Here is a 16,032-nt window from a genome sequence, read left to right on the forward strand (position 1 = left end):
ATTATGGTTTTCTCAGGGTATATGCCCAGTAGTGGGATTGCTGGGTCGTATGGTAGTTCTAGTTTTGGTTTTTTAAGGAACCTCCATACTGTTCTCCACAGTGGCTGTATCAATTTACATTCACACCAACAGTGCAAGAGGGTTCCCTTTTCTCTACACCCTCTCCAGCATTTACTGTTTATAGATTTTTTAATGATGGCCATTCTGACTGGTGTGAGGTGATAACTCATTGTAGATTTGATTTGCGTTTCTCTAATTATTAGTGATGTTGAGCATCCTTTCATGTGTTTGATGGCAATCTGTGCATCTTCTTTGGAGAAAAATCTATTTAGGTCTTCTGCCCATTTTTGAATTGGGTTGTTTGTTTTTCTGATATTGAGCTGCATGAGCTGCTTGTAAATTTTGGAGATTAATCCTTTGTCACTTGCTTCATTTGCAAATATTTTCTCCCATTCTGAGGGTTGTCTTTTCGTCTTGTTTATGGTTTCCTTGGCTGTGTAAAAACTTTTAAGTTTCATTAGGTCCCATTTGTTTATTTATGTTTTTATTTCCATTTATCTAGGAGGTGGGTCAAAAAGGATCTTGCCGTGATTTATGTCATAGAGTGTTATGCCTATGTTTTCCTCTAAGAGTTTGATAGTGTCTGGCCTTACATTTAGATCTTTAATCCATTTTGAGCTTATTTTTGTGTATGGTGTTAGGGAGTGTTCTAATTTCATTCTTTTACATGTAGCTGTCTAGTTTGCCCAGCACTACGTACTGAAGAGGCTGTCTTTTCTCCATTGTATATTCTTACGTCCTTTATCAAAGATAAGGTGACTATATTTGCGTGCGTTTATCTCTGGGCTTTCTATCCTGTTCCATTAATCTATATTTCTGTTTTTGTGCCAGTACCATACTGTCTTGATTACTGTAGCTTTGGAGTATGGTCTAAAGTCCAGGAGCCTGATTCCTCCAGCTCTGTTTTTCTTTCCCAAGATTGCTTTGGCTATTTGGGGTCTTTTGTGTTTCCATACAAAATGTGAATTTTCTTGTTCTAGTTCTGTGAAAAATGTCATTGGTAGTTTGATAGGTATTGCATTGAATCTGTAGATTGCTTTGTGTAGTATAGTCATTTTCACAATGTTGATTCTTCCAATCCAAGAACATGGTATATCTCTCCATCTGTTTCTACCATCTTTAATATCTTTCATCAGTGTCTTATAGTTTTCTGCATACAGGTCTTTTGTCTCCTTAGGTGGTTTATTCCTAGGTATTTTATTCTTTTTGTTGCAATGGTAAATGGGAGTGTTTCCTCAATTTCTCTTTCAGATTTTTCATCCTTAATGTGTAAGAATGCCAGAGATTTCTGTGCATTAATTTTGTATCCTGCTACTTTACCAAATTCACTGATTAGCCCTAGTAGTTTTCTGGTAGCATCTTTAGGATTCTCTATGTATAGTATCATGTCATCTGCAAACAGTGACAGCGTTACTTCTTTTCCGATTTGGATTCCTTTTATTTCTTTTTCTTCTCTGATGGCTGTGGCTTAAACTTCCAAAACTATATTGAATAATAGTGGTGAAAGTGGACAACCTTATCTTCTCATGATCTTAGAGGAAATGGTTTCAGTTTTTAAACATCGAGAACGATGTTGGCTGTGCATTTGTCATATATGGCCTTTATTATGTTGAGGAAAGTTACCTCTATGCCTACTTTATGGAGGGTTTTTATCATAAATGGGTGTTGAAGTTTGTCAGAAGCTTTTTCTGCATCTATTGAGATGATCATATGGTTTTTCTCCTTCAGTTTGTTAGGATGGTGTATCACATTGATTGATTTGCATATATTGAAGAATCCTTGCATTCCTGAGATAAACCCCACTTGATCATGTTATAATGTCCTTTTAATCTGTTGTTGAATTCTGTTTGCTAGTATTTTGTTGAGGATTTTTGTATCTATGTTCATCAGTGATATTGGCCTGTGGTTTTCTTTCTTTGTGCCATCCTTTTCTGGTTTTTGTATCAGGGTAATGGTGGTCTCGTAGAATGAGTTTGGGAGTATTCCTCCCTCTGCTCTATTTTGGAAGAGTTTGAGAAGGATAGATGTTAGGTCTTCTCTAAATGTTTGATAGAATTCGCCATCTGGTCCTGGGCTTTTTTTTCTTTTTGGAAGATTTTTAATCACAGTCTCAATGTCAGTGCTTGTGATTGGTCTGTTTATATTTTCTATTTCTTCCTGGCTCAGTCTCAGAAGGTTGTGCTTTTCTAAGAATTTGTCTATTTCTTGCAGGTTGTCCATTTTACTGGCATAGAGGTGCTTGTAGTAATCTCTCATGATCCTTGGTATTTCTGCAGTGTCAATTGTTACTTCTCCTGTTTCATTTCTAATTCTGTTGATCTGGGTCTTCTCTCTTTTTTTCTTGATGAGTCTGGCTAATGGTTTATCAATTTTGTTTATCTTCTCAAAGAAGCAGCTTTTAGTTTTATTGATCTTTGCTACTGTTTCCTTCATTTCTTTTTCATTTATTTCTGATCTGCTCTTTATGATTTCTTTCCTTCTGCTAACTTTGGTTTTTTTCCTGTTCTTCTTTCTCTAATTGCTTTAGGTGTAAAGTTAGGTTTTTTATTTGAGCTTTTTCTTATTTCTTGAGGTAGGATTGTATTGCTATAAACTTCCTTCTTAGAACTGCTTTTGCTGCATCCCATATGTTTTGAGTCGTCGTGTTTTCATTGTCATTTGTTTCTAGGTATATTTTGATTTCCTCTTGATTTCTTCAGTGATCTCTTTGTTATTTAGTAACGTATTGTTTAGCCTCCATGTGTTTGTAGTTTTTACTGATTTTTTCCTGTAATTGATTTCTAGTCTCATAGTGTTGTGGGCAGAAAAGATAGTTGATATAATTTCAATTTTCTTATATTTACCAAGGCTTGGTTTGCAATCCAAGATATGATCTATCCTGGAAAATATTCCATGAACACTTGAGAAGAAAGTGTATTCTGTTGTTTTTGGATGGAATGTCCTATATATATCAATTAAGTCCATCTTGTTTAATGTGTCATTTAAAACTTGTGTTTCCTTATTTATTTTCCTTTTCGATGATCTGTCCATTGGTGAAAGTGGGGTGTTAAAGTCCCCTACTATGATTGTGCTACTGTCTATTTCTCCTTTTATGGCTGTTAGCGTTTGCCTTATGTAAATGTACCTTATGAGATGCTCCTATGTTGGGTGCATAAATATTTACAATTGTTATACCTTCTTCTTGGATTGATCCCTTGATCATTATGTAGTGTCCTTCTTTGTCTCTTATGATAGTCTTTATTTTAAAGTCTATTTTTTTTGATATGAGAACTGCTACTCTAGCTTTCTTTTCATTTCCATTTGCATGGAATATCTTTTTCCATTCCCTCACTCTCAGTCTGTATGTGTCCCTAGGTCTGAAGTGGGTCTCTTGTAGACAGCCTATATAGGGGTCTTGTTTTTGTATCCATTCAGCCAGTCTATGTATTTTGGTTGTAGCATTTAATCCATTTACATTTAAGGTACTTATCGATATGTATGTTCCTATTCCCATTTTCTTAGTTGTTTTGGGTTTGTTATTGTAGGTCTTTTCCTTCTCTTGTGTTTCCTGCCTAGAGAATTTCCTTTAGCATTTGTTACAAAGCTGGTTTGGTGGTGCTGAATTCTCTTAGCTTTTGCTTGTCTGTAAAGGTTTTGATTTCTCCATCAAATCTGAATGAGATCCTTTCTTGGTAAAGTAATCTTGGCTGTACATTTTTCCCTTTCACCACTTTAATTATTTCCTGCCACTCCCTTCTGGATTGCAGAGTTTCTGCTGAAACATCAGCTGGTAACCTTATGGGGATTCCCTTGTGTGTTTATTTTTGTTTTTCCCTTGCTGCTTTTAATATTTTCCCTTTGTATTTAATTTTCTTTAGTTTCATTAATATGTGTCTTGGCGTGTTTCTCCTTGGATTTATCCTCTATGGGACTCTGCACTTCCTGGACTTGATTGACTATTCCCTTTCCCATATTAAAGACATTTTCAACTATAATCTCTTCAAATATTTTCTCAATCCCTTTCTTTTTCTCTTTTTCTTCTGGTACCCCTATAATTCGAATGCTAGTGCATTTAATGTTGTCCCAGATGTCTTTGAGATTATCCTCAATTTTTTTCTTTTTCTTTTTCTTTATTCTGCTCTGTGGTAGTTATTTCCACTATTTTATCTTCCAGGTCACTTATCCATTCTTTTGCCTCAGTTATTCTGCTATTGATTCCTTCTAGAGAATTTTTAATTTCAATTATTTTGTTGTTTATCATTGTTTGTTTGCTCTTTAGTTCTTCTAGGTCTTTGTTAAACGTTTCTTGTGTTTTCTCCATTCTATTTCCCAGATTTTGGATCATCTTCATCTTTACTATCATTACTCTGAATTCTTTTTCAGGTAGACTGCCTATTTCCTCTTCATTTGTTTGGTCTGGTGGGTTTTTACGTTGCTCCTTCATCTGCTGTGTGTTTCTCTGACTTCTCATTTTGCTTAACTTAGTGTGTTTGGGGTCTCCTTTTCACAGGCTGCAGGTTCGTAGTTCCTGTTGTTTTTATTGTCTGCCCCCAGTGGCTATGGTTGGTTCCGTGGGTTGGGTAGGCTTCCTGGTGGAGGGGACTGGTGCCTGTGTTTTGGTAGATGAGTCTGGAGCTTGTCTTTCTGGTGGGCAGGACCGTGTCCAGTGGTGTGCTGTGGGGTGTCTGTGACCTTATGATTTTAGGCAGCCTGTCTGCTAATGGGTGGGGTTGTGTTCCTGTCTTGCTAGTTGTTTGGCATAGGGTGTCCAGCACTGTAGCTTGCTCATCGTTGAGTGGAGCTGGGTCTAAGTGTTGAGATGAAGGTCTCTGTGAGAGCTTACACCATTGATATTACGTGGAGCTGGGAGGTGTCTGGTGGACTAATGTCCTGAACTTGGCTCTCCCACCTCAGAGGCACAGGCCTGGCACCTGGCTGGAGCACCAAGACCCTGTCAGTCACATGGCTCAGAAGGAAAGGGAGAAAAGAAGAAAAAAATAAAATAAAATAGTTATTAAAATAAAAAATTATAAAAAATTAAAAAGTAATTTAAAAAAACACAGACAGAACCCTAGGACAAATGGTAAAAGCAAAGCTATCAGACAAAATCACACAAAGAAGCATACACATACACACTCACAAAAAGAGAAAAGGAAAAAAAATATATATATATATATATAAGGAAGAGAGCAACCAAATCAATAAATAAATCTACCAATGATAATAAACTCTAAATAGTAAACTAAGATAAACATAAAACCAGAAACAAGTTAGATGCAGAAAGCAAACCCCAAGTCTATATCTGGTCTCAAAGTCTACTGCCTCAATTTTGGGATGATTCGTTGTCTATTGAGGTATTCCACCTATGCAGGGTACATCAAGCTGATTGAGGAGATTTTATCCACTGCTCCTGAGGCTGCTGGGAGAAATTTCCCTTTCTCTTCTTTGTTCACACAGATCCCGGGGTTCAGCTTTGGATTTTGGCCTCGCCTCTGCGTGTAGGTCACCTGAGGGCGTCTGTTCTTCGCTCAGACAGGACAGGGTTAAAGGAGCAGCTGATTCGGGGGCTCTGGCTCCCTCAGGCCGGGGGGAGGGAGGGGCACGGAGTGCGGGGCGAGCCTGCGGCAGCAGAGCCAGCATGATGTTGCGCCAGCCTGAGGTGCGCCGTGTGTTCTCCCGGGGAAGTTGTCCCTGGATCACGGGACCCTGGGAGTGGCGGGCTGCACAGGCTCCCGGAAGGGGGGTGTGGATAGTGACCTGTGCTCGCACACAGGCTTCTTGGTGGTGGCAGCAGCAGCCTTCGCGTCCCATGCCCGTCTCTGGGGTCCGCACTGATAGTTGCGGCTCACGCCCGTCTCTAGAGCTCATTTAGGCGGTGCTCTGAATGCCCTCTCCTCGCGCACCACAAAACAATGGTCTCTTGCCTCTTCGGCAGCTCCAGACCTTTTCCCAGACCCCCTCCCGGCTAGCCGTGGTGCACTAACCCCTTCAGGCTGTGTTCATGCAGCCAACCCCAGTCCTCTCCCTGCGCTCTGACCGAAGCCCGAGTCTCAGCTCCCGGCTCCCGCCCTCGCGGCGGGTGAGCAGACAAACCTCTCGGGCTGGTGAGTGCTGGTCGGCATCGATCCTCTGTGCGGGAATCTCTCCGCTTTGCCCTCCGCACCCCTGTTGCTGTGCTCTCCTCCATGGCTCTGAAGCTTCCCTCTCGCCACCCCTCGTCTCCACCTGCGAAGGGGCTTCCTAATGTGTGGAAACTTTTCCTCCTTCACAGCTCCCTCCCACTGGTGCAGGTCCCATCCCTATTCTTTTGTCCCTGTTTTTCCTTTTTTCTTTTTCCCTACCCAGGTACGTGGGGAGTTTCTTGCCTTTTGGGAGGTCTGAGGTCTTCTGCCAGCATTCAGTAGGTGTTCTGTAGGAGTTGTTCCACGTGTAGATGTATTTCTGGTGTATCTGTGGGGAGGAAGGTGATCTCCACGTTTTACTCCTCCGCCATCTTGAAGGTCCTCTCTGTAATTCTTATATTTTCTGAGCTGGTAAACAAACTAAACATGGCCCCTTTTAACTCAGAGAAACTGACAACAGGGAGACACAAAATCTGGTCCAAGAAAATGTACCCCAACACCCTACTGCAGACCCTTCACTTAATGTTGTCCTTATAGCTTTGCAGTTTTGTGAAAAGCGACACATGAGAGATTTTGCTATCACTTAGAGCTGTGGGACATGGTCTTTATTACAAAATGCTTGCTCTCAAATTCAGACTGTGTCTCTGCCTACCAGGTGTGTCTATGCATATGAAATCCAGAGAAAAGGACTCCAATAGAGTAAATTGGGATGTTGTCCAAGGACTTGGAGTCATAGGGCAATAGATCTTATACAACCTAATCTGACTTGATTTGGCATAGGTGCGAATGTTTTTTTACCAAAAGTTTACATTCTCATGTAGTGCTGAGACTGTACAGATGTAGCTATGTATTGCTATTGTTTGCTTCATGTCAAATTAACAAGAAAATATTCACAAAACAGCAATTCCTTCCTCACAGGAAAAGCTATATTTATCTTTAAAATACATGATTCATAGAAGTGCATGAAAAAAAACACCCAACGGCCCTTTGAAAATCTCATTGCATGATGTAAACGTCTGGCATGTTTCTTATCGTGGAGAAGGAATTATTGGTGTACACAGACTCAGTAAGATTCCTTATATTTTGCCATGAAACCTCTCTCCAGAGTCCACCATTGTGGACTCAGAAGGTAGAGAGTACTAAATATTGTTGAATTTAGATGAGATGGATTCAGTAAGGCAAAGTTAAATACCTCAAGTGTACATTCAACACCAGAAAGCGTCTTAGGTAAAGGAGATTTTGAAATGACTTTCAGATATGTCATGATTTCCATAGAGATGGTAGCCAATATGGGATGAGAGAGAAATGAGAAGTAATCTTAGGATCGTGCTGGCATCTGCTTTCCCTAGACCCCTCACGGGTGAAGTTGCTGAGGTCCCACATTCGCATGAGCAGACACCGCTGTCTGAGTGTACCCATCAGAACCCATACTTTGATACCATGGACTATGACCTGGGCTCTGGGCTCATGCCATCTGGACTTGAGTCGCTGCTCCACCACAAATTACTTTTATGAATTTATGCAAGTTACTCAGTCCCCTCCTTTATTTACCAAACACTTGTCTAGCAATTACACTGAGCCCGGCACTATTTGAGGCTTTTTAGACTCTTAACCCAAAAAGGTGAGCACCGTTATCAGTCCTAGTTTACAAATGAAGAAACTAGGTAACAGAAAAAGTAAGTTTCCCCAGCTAGAGAGTACAGGTCAGTTAAGAGCCAGAAATCAGACCCAGGCAGTTTGGTTCCAGAGTCCATGCTCTTTACCTCTACTCAACTGGCCAGGGTAAACTGTGGCAAATAATTTTTCTTCTTCATGGTTGTGGTGAGGTTTAATTAAGATAATCCACACAAAACATCATGCAATAGCAGGCATAGATCCACAGTCAGTCTGTGGGTTCTGAAACTAGCCTGTTGCTATAAAGCTGGTATGTCTGGAAGGCCCTGACTGTTCATGAGCTCTCCCCAACAGCCCACCCTGCTTGCACAGTCTGCATACCTGGACTTCTGCTGTAGTTTTCCTGTTTGACATTCCTGTTTGCAATGTGACTGTGGCCCAAATCTGACCCCCAGATCGTTTGGCTGGGGTCCTGACTAGTTTTGCTCCAGGAATCATGTGTGCCTAGTCACAGCTCTTATGTTTCACGTACTGCTACACTTTACTTTCCCTTGTTTATTTGGTCCTGTATGTCCTTGGGCAGGTTTATATCATTCCAGGTATAACCATGTAAGAAGGTTTTTGGTGACGTGAAGTAGCATGATAAATTAGAACAGGAATAAACTCGAGGGGCTCAGACCTGGGTTTAAATCTTAGCCTCAGTGGCATGTTCTTGAGAAGTCAGTTATCTGCTGAGTGACTTAGTTCTCACTGGTAAAATAGGGATACGAATTTGTACAGTTAGGGTGATTGTTAGAATTAAACATGGTATCATATGTGAATATATCTAGCACCATGTTTAGGCTAAAGCAGGTGCTCAACAAACTTACTTTCTCTCAGCTTCCAAAAGTAAAGGAGAGCTCCATATGTCTAGAAAATTAACACAAGTTAACTTTTGCATCAGACCACACACAAACTCAGGTTCTCACACTGCTGTAGACTGGGATTATCGAGCTTCAGTTTGCATTGCTGGGACTTACCAAAGCTGACGGGGTCACACATGGCTTCATTAGTGTTGAGTACTTGCACCTCAAATAAGCAGCATGATATCATTTAGAAACAGTCACACTCCATACACTTTTGTTTAATTATCTGTGTATAAGGGTTCTAAAAATTTATACTTTTACATGCTGTGGTTTGTCTTGTTTTGATAGGATGCATGATTGTTTGTGCTTGGGAATCCTAAGAGAACCAAATTATATGTTTTTTAATGTCCATAGTAATCAAAACATAATCTAAGTACCAGAGAACACAATCATGGGTTTCATTGGGACTAAAGATGTAGTGAATGTAATGGAACAGTAGAGTTTTCCTGTAATGCCTGAGAAAGAGCCTGATGACCCCTCACTGCTGGGGGGAACAAGTAAATGCTATCATACAAAACCAACACTCCCTGCAAAACAGAACATGAACCTTTGAGCTTTACATGTTGCCATTAATCTGAAAATAGCTGCATACTAATTTACACTCGTTTTTGTAACATTTAAAGAAAGTGGAGGGACATGATCTAATCACAGAGACTGGAGACCGGCACAGTTCCACATGCAATTAGTTTAGCAAGTGTGTCTGATTATTCTTTTATATACTTCATTTCTTGAACAAGATATTTTTTAATTATATAGAAACAGATAAGCATGCTTTTCTGAAATGGGCCTTGCATGAACCGAGAAAAAAAAATGATCAGCTGCATTTAACTTGAATTGTAAAGAATTTCTCAAGTCGATCCACCTGCTTGGCTTAATCAAGATTATGAGTTCCTGGTCCAAGTGCCTGAAAATTTAGGTGAATATTCTGATCTTGGTCAAATTGGGATCCTTTGAATGGGATTTGTAAAATCTTTGTTATAGTCACTGCATTTTCAGGATGATATTGCAACTACAGATGTGTTATAAAATCTAAGTTTTCTCTCCATTTTCTTACCAACCTGAGACATGCACATCAGGTTCAGTTCTCAATTTTTGAGTAAAAATGTCTTGTATGTTTGTCACAAAGTAAACACATTTCCTGCAGAGACCTTTCCTGCAGAGACCTTTGTCCTCAGTCTCTGTACCTCAAAGATGGAGACAGGGTGACCAGGGAAAGCCAATGAAGAAGCAGTGTGGGTGAGGTGCCAGCTCATGTTTAATATCCACACAAATATATTAGTACTAATCTATTTTATTATTTTTTTAAGTGTAAGGATGGACTTTATTTTTTTATAAAAGTATTTTAAGGACTACAAATTACAAAGTAAAAGCAGATCACTATGTAGAAACCTAGTGAATACATTTTGTCTGTGCATGAAAGTTTTATCAAAGTCATTCATTTAACAATTTCACCCCCTTCACAACGGTATCAGTTATAATGCTCTTCCTCATAAGGTTATTATACCTTTATTTCAAACTATATTACATGTTATTCCCTCAAGATAAACTTTTAAATGCCTAATTTTTAGCTCCTAAGAATGGCACCTCTGAAAGGGGCAATTCCCACTTGGTCTCTGGCAGCAGCATTATTCCAAGCTCATTTCTTTCACCAATCAAAAAAGCTTTCAAAATGTTCACTTTTAACATGAAATCTTTCCACCAAAAAGTGTGGCCACATTTTGTTTTCTAATGACTACATATAAAGCTGGGTAGCAGCAAGAAAATTAAGATGGAAATTAAAAGGCAGCCATTAAAATAAATGGATCAACTGTACAGAAGAGAGATTTGGCTCATGGCAATTTAAAATATTGGCAACTGGGGTAAATTAACAGGCAGATGCTTGAGTCATGTATGAATCTGTGAAGAGGATGAAGCTGGCCCAGTATGACCAAGTAGGATAATCATTATCACTGCACTTCATTCTTTGCAACAAATACTCTAAGCCAACAGGAAATCTGAGTTATATTTAGAATCCCAATTAGAACATGCTAACCACTTTTCTTTCAACAATTTTCTGGGTTTAGTACAGTCATTTGCTTTACTTATACTGTTTTATGAGTCCTTTCTTACCAATCTAAGTGTATGACAACTGTAAAATACTTTAAATGACAAGGTTTTTCCAAGGTATGTTTGAAAATGGCGGTATGAAAAGAATATTCATTTGTTTTGTCTAGAAAGAAGCAAACTGAATGCAGAGGTTTCTCATTGGGTAAAAGCTCAACTTTTTTCTTCCCACCACCGCCACATACAATTTCCCAAACACCTCACTTTCAAGTTTGTTCTCCATGGCTTCATTTTAAGGAATGAAAATCAGAGAGCCAACAATTGAGCTCAAGTACATCTGAGGTTAAAAAGGCAAGAAAATATCAACATGCAAGCAGTGGTCCAAATACTCGAGATTTATGTTAATGAATCTAATTATTGTATATGAGATTTTCTTTGATGAGCAGGGCTTTGGGCATACCAAATCATCACACAAATCACTGCCTTCTGAGACTCTGGATACTTTTACAGTTTAATTTGCAAACAGAATTTTTATAACAAATTATTTTTAACCAAATCATATCTTGAAAACTCTTTATATAGAAAACCCAGGGAAAAAGTGAACTGTTCATTGTGGAAGGCCTTAAATTACATTATTACATTAGAAAATACAGGAGGTAGAAGATAACTGAAAAGACTAATGCAACATTAGATTCAAATCTATAGCTCCTGTAGCTACTTAAAACATGGTTTTAGAAACTAAATCCAACATTTCCAGTAACCATAGAAACAGTTAAAATAAAATTTGCCATGAAAGCCCTTATATCATGCTTGATATAGGGAGGTAGGAAGATGTAAGATCCAGGACACATGAGACATGACATTTTATCTACAATTCCTGTTTGCTTTACTGAGGGTGTAGTTTCAAATTCAGTCACGTTCTTCAGCTTCAGACTCAGATTCTTCTTCAGCATTTTTGAGCCACTATACAAAATTTTTCATTTGCTCAAGGAAGACACTTTTCCCCTTGGCAACATGTGTATCTTTATACCACTTCAGATGGGTTCTTCACTCAGAACTTCAGTTTTATAAAAAAGCACCACTATTTTCTGGAAGGCTTTCATGAAATGAATGTTGTCATAGCAATACTCCTGAATCTTCAGTAACAGAGTCATCTCAGACTGACCTTGAGTTGTAAAGGCAGCAAGTAGAGGGCTGTATTGCTTCAAGTGCTTGATGGCTTGCTCTGCTACAAGCTCCTCTTTTTTGTTCCATTCCACAGTGCTCATTGCACTGGACCATACTATTCCGATGACAGCTGGTTCTGGGATTTTTTTTTCATCTCCTCCTTGACATACAAAATTATATCCTTAAATGGAACACCATGGGACATCTGTTCTTGAAGTTCTTTCTGGAGTTCCTTACGAGTTCCTATGGTTTGCTGATTCCGAACATACTGTGAAAATTCTTTCAAGCCTGCCTCAGTAAAATACTTTGTGAAGCGTTCAACACTTTGTTTATCGGCAGGAAACAGTTCCATAAGTCTGTTATCCATGCTCACTTTCCAAAGACTTGAAGCTACTGCATTGATATCTTTTTCATTTACCCATGATTTAAAGAGCTTTACAGCAAAAGCTGCTGAAACCCCTTCTTTAACCAAATTCTCATTATAAAGGCTATTAAGAATGGATGCGTTAAGTGTTCCATTAGCCAGAAGAACACCAGTCAACATAGCCAGCTTGTTCCTCTCCGACTCTGAAAAACCCTTTAAGAACAGCAGCAGCTTTTTAACTTCATCTTCAAAACCCTTCTCCAGGTATTTGTAGCGCCTGATTAACTTGTTAAAAACCTGAGCAAATGCTTGCATGGTCTCTAGGTCTTCTTGTGCTGCGAACACACAGACATCTGTACGCATCATGTCATCTGCCAGTGTACCACCTGGGGCCAGCATTCCACCGGCCACCAGAATGTCAAAGAGTGTTTCTGCATATCAGCGGTAATCAAGTTTTGCTCCAGAAGCATCAGGAAACTTTGCTACTGCTTCCAAATCAGTACCAGTTTCAGTTAAGCCTTGAATAATGCAGTCTTGAAACTGAGTAGGGTCAAACCTTTCTTTTTCATCTCTTTTTCTGGTTTTAAAATGCTGGCCTGATAGCATTGGCTTTTGCTGCTTTTGATTATTCATAAAAGACACACGAATTTAAGGCGAAGAGAAAAGAGCCAGAAATCCCGGAGGTGGCGGCAACTGCAGCGGTGTCTCCTCTGCCAGTACTAATCTATTTAAGATTACTAATCAGAAAGTATCTTCAGTGGGGGTATTACAACTCTCTGCATGCTTTGCTACAATTTAACCTCATCTTTAAATGCTGCTAACTAGAAAGAGGTCAGGTGTGAATTAAAGGAAGAACCAGAGCCCAGATGGGAGCTGAGCTACTCCTGAGAATTCTGCTCTTGTTGTGGATGGTTCTCTTGCTGAAATGTTTTCTCTATCTATAGCTATCGTAAAGAAAAAAAAAAAAAAAGATGAATTACAGAGTGTTTCTCAAAGGCTCTGCCAGTATTAGAATACGTTCTTAGAGTTAAATAAATATTGGAATAGATTCAGACATAATTTATACCTTATCCACAGAACTCCACATGTCTCTTCATGTGTGGAGTAAAGGGTTTAAGAGAAAAGTTTTTAGTGATGGGGAGGGAGTCACACACACACACACACACATAAACACATGTACACGCATGGACATGCCTACAGGTATAAAGACACAAAATGTTTGTTTCTGTGCAGAATGCTTAGAACAGTTTAAGTCCCTAGAGTTAAGATATTTTCCCTTAAGAAGTTTAGTATTTCATCATTTTCTATGTGTGAAATACAGTTCCATTTTCTCCCTAAGCCCTAAATCACTTTCTGATGTTTAATGAAATGAGTAGTCAAGCAACATCAAATTAACCCCACATCTCTAAACTGTCCAGAGAGATGGAGGACCTCCTCTTCAGGTGTCCCACAACACCAGAGTATACTTGAGATACTGAGTGGGAACGGAAGAACAGTCCTAACAAAAGGAATGGCATGTTTAAAATTGGAGTCAAGGATTGAAAAGTAGTTCAGAAGAGTACACTTTAAGGGAAGGAGGGATGGTAAAGTTAGACAAATGGTAAAGGTCAGGATGGATTTTGTAAGCTTTGTGAAAGAGTTTGGAAAGCAGTGATATGCATCATTAACTGAAAAGAGAAAAATGTCAAGGACATTTGTACTGAGATTTAGCTTGCTAAGAGTTGTGTGGTCACTGATGCATTCCAGTCGGGGCTGTTCACATTTTGGTCAGGTTGTCATATGTTAAGAGACACACATGGCACAGATAAGTGAAGCTCTGTGTACTCCAGAGCAGCTCTGTTCAGTATAGCTTTCTGTACCTTTTAGACACAATACCTGATAATAAATTCTAGCAGTTCACAAATCCATTGAGAACTTGGAATGAGGCTACTGCAATGAGGATGGTAATTTCAGTGAAGGAAAAATAGGCTTTTTGAGGATCAAATTCTAGGAAATATGGGCATAATTCCAAAACCCATTCTGCATATCCAGAGTAATATTAAGAATGTGGCCAATTTTGGTGACTGCAGGACAAGCCAAATCTAGAGAGTGAATGAATCACAGTCAAGAGGCAGATTCCCGCAGAATCTAGCAAAAGTTAGGGAGCACAGCAGGCTTGTAGGAAAGTCACAAACATTCTTCTAGACCTGATTCATTGAAGAATTGTTTTAGAAACACAAGACGTGGTCCCCACAGGTTGACCTTCATCAATCTTAAAGGAGAACAGATGGAAGTAAACATCCTATTGCCTATGAAGCGATCAACCAAGAAAACAAGTGAAGAAGATACCTTGAGGGTCTTTCGTTTTGTGCATCTAGAAGAGTTGGTTGTACACTGGTAAATATTTCCTACTCCAAAATGGACACCATTTTTTTTTTTACATCTTTATTGGAGTATAATTGCTTTACAATGGTTAGTTTCTGCTTTATAACAAAGTGAATCAGTTAAACATATACATATATTCCCATATCTCTTTCCTCTTGTGTCTCCCTCCCTCCCACCCTCCCTATCCCACCCCTCTAGGTGGTCACGAAGCACCGAGCTGATCTCCCTGTGCTATGCAGCTTCTTCCCACTAGCTAGCTATTTTACGTTTGGTAGTGTATACATGTCCATGCCACTCTCTCACTTTGTCCCAGATTACCCTTCCCCCTCCCCATATCTTCAAGTCCATTCTCTAGTAAGTCTGTGTCTTTATTCCCATCTTACCCCTAGGTTCTTCATGACATTTTTGTTTTTTTCTTTTAGATTCCATATATATGTGTTAGCATACGGTATTTGTCTTTCTCTTTCTGATTTACTTCACTCTGTATGACAGACTCTAGGTCCAACCACCTCACTACAAATAACTCAATTTCGTTTCTTTTTATGGCTGAGTAATGTTCCACTGTATATATGTGCCACATCTTCTTTATCCATTCATCCAATGATGGACACTTAGGTTGCTTCCATCTCCTGGCTATTGTAAATAGAGCTGCAATGAACATTTTGGTACATGACTCTTTTTGAATTATGGTTTCCTCAGGGTATATGCCCAGCAGTGTGATTGCTGGGTCATATGGTAGTTCTATTTATAGTTTTTTAAGGAACCTCCATACTGTTCTCCATAGTGGCTGTACCAATTCACATTCCCACCAGCAGGGCAAGAGGGTTCCCTTTTCTCAACATCCTCTCCAACATTTATTGTTTCTAGATTTTTTGATGATGGCCATTCTGACCAGTGTGAGATGATATCTCATTGTAGTTTTGATTTGCATTTCTCTAATGATTAGTGATGTTGAGCATTCTTTCATGTGTTTGTTGGCCATCTGTATATCTTCTTTGGAGAAATGTCTATTTAGGTCTTTAACTAAACTCTTCTGCCCATTTTTGGATTGGGCTGTTTGTTTTTTTGTTATTGAGCTGCATGAGCTGCTTGTAAATTTTGGAGATTAATCTTTTGTCGGTTGTTTCATTTGCAAATATTTTCTCCCATTCTGAGGGTTGTCTTTTGGTCTTGTTTATGGTTTCCTTTGCTGTGCATGGACACCATTTATAAATGAATATTAGTCCAGAACTATGAGGAGTTTCTTTTAAATAAATACTGGTCTCTCTACCTGCAGAACTCGACTCTAAAGTAATTCAGGCAACTGATCAAGAAGAATTAAGACAGGCCTGTAGGACTAATTCCTTCACCTTACTGAGTCATAAATTCCTCATAAGTAAACTGAGGGAGTGGGTTTGTCCATCTTTCAGGGAGA

General features: G+C 39.2%; 1 pseudogene across 1 annotated transcript; it reads right to left on the minus strand.

Annotated features, from left to right (window-relative positions):
* Positions 1–11,491: 11,491 nt before the first annotated feature.
* On the minus strand, positions 11,492–12,961 carry LOC307196461 (eIF5-mimic protein 2-like; annotated as a pseudogene). The gene has a single exon. The product of its transcript is annotated as an eIF5-mimic protein 2-like (transcript).
* Positions 12,962–16,032: the final 3,071 nt, after the last annotated feature.

The sequence above is a fragment of the Stenella coeruleoalba genome (assembly GCF_951394435.1).
Source record: "Stenella coeruleoalba genome assembly, chromosome: 1".
Lineage (NCBI taxonomy): Eukaryota > Metazoa > Chordata > Mammalia > Artiodactyla > Delphinidae > Stenella > Stenella coeruleoalba.